At 40.6% G+C, this 2,633-nt stretch overlaps 1 pseudogene; it reads right to left on the reverse strand.

The window, feature by feature from the left end:
* Nucleotides 1–1,963: 1,963 nt before the first annotated feature.
* LOC101646707 lies at nt 1,964–2,388 on the reverse strand (annotated as a pseudogene).
* Between the last annotated feature and the right edge of the window lie 245 nt (nt 2,389–2,633).

The following is a 2,633-nucleotide window of genomic DNA, read 5'->3' on the forward strand; positions in this document are numbered from 1 at the left end:
AATACAAGATTACCATATGGGGCATGTTGAAGACCCCAAAGAGATCAACAGAACAAAGTGTTCCAGACCTACCATTTCATGATTCACTGTTTCCAGAGCACTGCTTCCATTGGAAAACATAGGCCTGTAAATCTAGAGAGGTTAGTTAGGAAGCTCCTTGCTTCTGCCAAGGTTGCTCAGTCTAAGGCTGAAGGGCACACAGCATTTCATCTTTTGAAGGCTGGAGACCTTGTTTACCTGCTCAAATCAGCCTCAACAGAATAAATGATCCTTGTGGACTTTGCTATCCAGCAGTTATATTTTGCCCAACTGCAAATTCTTAAGATTGTAACATTAAAGGACAAACAAAAACTGAGGATAAAATGTCAGGTTCACTGTACCCTTGGAGAGTTGGCAACCAGAGCTGAAGTGGTTAAGGATTCTCATCAACAACAAATAATTTACAAAGACATCTCCCAGGGTTGTGGTTGCATATTGCTATACCGATGAATTTGCTTACAGAGGTCTCCCAACTTGAAGTGATTAGCGAAAAAGGACAGAGGGTGAATTAACCTGTCACCACACAACACTGATAGGCTCAGTTTCACAGACAGTGAATTACCTTTTTCTAATCTGATGACCATTTTCTACCAATTCCTACTCTGAACCCATTAAAACAAACAAACAAACTTCAGAGTAAAATAACACTTGAAACCATTACAATAGAAAAACAAAACCTGGCAAGAGCCTGTGAATTGCTTGAAAGTGAGGGAGACTATGGAGGTGGGGGCTTCTAAATAAGAGCTATTGAAAACAATTTTGCTTTTCTGATTTATTTTTTCCTTTCTATAAACAGGAGTTCTACTAGACCTGGGCAAATGGTTTATAAGGTTTCACAAATTCTGCATATATATATATAATTTTTGTTTGTGTGTTTCTGTTAACATCCTTGTGAAAATATTTTGGCTGACAATTCCATACATTTTATAGCACAGTACATATGTGAAACTGCCAAAATATAGGCCAATAGGCAAACAAACTTTCTGTTTTCCATTATTCAGATTAACAGTGTTGTTTAGTACTCTGACTTTTCAGTAGACTTTGCTCATCTAGTAAGCTGTCTCTTTAAGGTGTGTCCTTACTGGGGCATACAAGGCTAAGTGGCACTCAGGTACCTACATACAAATAAATATCTTCTCTGTGTTCATCTGGGTAACCTAGAGAAACAAATCCACAGAAACTCACATATGTATGAGAGTTTTATATATAAGGTAAGTGCACATTCAGAAAACATCCCAATCCAGTCCAGTCCAAGCCCACAAGTCCAACTTAGTCCGTATATCCGACACTGTTCTACAAAGTCCCCCTCAAACTCACAAAACACACACCGTAATGCCGAATGCAAGGGGATCACAGGCCAGTGGGCAGAAAGGCTTTGAATCCAGTGGCAATGTAAGAATCTCGGCACTGGCATGGATCTTCACGCAGCCTCTCCAGCCCCTAGGGCTGCATCAGGGAAAGTACATGTGGCTTCTCCTCACGATGTCTCACAGGAAGTAAGCCTTTCAGCTGAAGCAGGGAACTGGCTAAGGCTAAGGCACCCTGGTCTGACCATCAGAGACCAAAAGACCCAGGAACTAGGAAGGTGAGGCTCATTGAGCCATTTAGCCCTCTGCCCTTCAATTAATCCCACATGTGTTTATTGGCCAGGTTGGCACAATAAACCTTAACTATCTCATTCACCATATAGATGAAGAGAAAACACCATTACCTGCTGAGGTTTGATTAAAGTTGAGAACCAGAAACCTGAAAAAAAGAAGATTGACATATTTAAAATACTTTGTATGGTAAAAATATAGCAAAAATGTTTGTTTGTTGTGAAAGAAGAAAAATATATGGCTATCATCACATTCTAAGGATGATTGAAGTAGTCTCTTCCCTCAACCATGTAGTATAGGCTGATTTCACCTGGGGCTTTCTAGCTTCAGTACTTTATCAAAGCTAAAATCATATTAGAGAGATTGAAGAAGTAGCAAGCTTGATCATGACTTCTTTCCTGTGTGATTTCAACTGCCTTTGGTTGTGAATTTCTGTTGGATCCAACACTCCCATGTTACCACGTTGGCGCCATAAGGAACTGATGTATGTTCCAAGTGGCAACAGGTGAGTTGAGAAGAACAATGGAACCGGTGCAAGGAAACCAGCACGAACACAGTGATAATCAGTTCTGGGTTTAACCACCTGTTTCATTTCCAGCAACATGATTTAGCATTAATGTAATCCATTCCAAATCAGACAAGTAATGTTGAAGTAGACCAAGAGAAAGATGAGCGCCCGACATTCAAGGAGAGAAAAGACGAGCAGCCACACTGCTCCTACAGTCAGACTGCATGCGGCGTCCTTGCACATATATATTTCATTGATAGCTTCACATTTTGAAACACATTTTAAATAAATTTAGAAATGCCCAACTGAGAAGCAGTGAGTGAGTGCCTTAGGAAGGTGGAGGGAGAGGGGAGGAATGTCTGACTTCAGCATCATAGAAAATTGCCCTGGGCAACGCTGATGTGAAATTTGATGTTCCTTCCCAGTCTCTATATATGGACGAGGTCAGACATGGTATGACATCATACCTTTTTATGGGGAGGTTTCAG

This window comes from Echinops telfairi, unplaced genomic scaffold (assembly GCF_000313985.2).
Source record: "Echinops telfairi isolate 266 unplaced genomic scaffold, ASM31398v2 ScPeMD7_7401;HRSCAF=8416, whole genome shotgun sequence".
Lineage (NCBI taxonomy): Eukaryota > Metazoa > Chordata > Mammalia > Afrosoricida > Tenrecidae > Echinops > Echinops telfairi.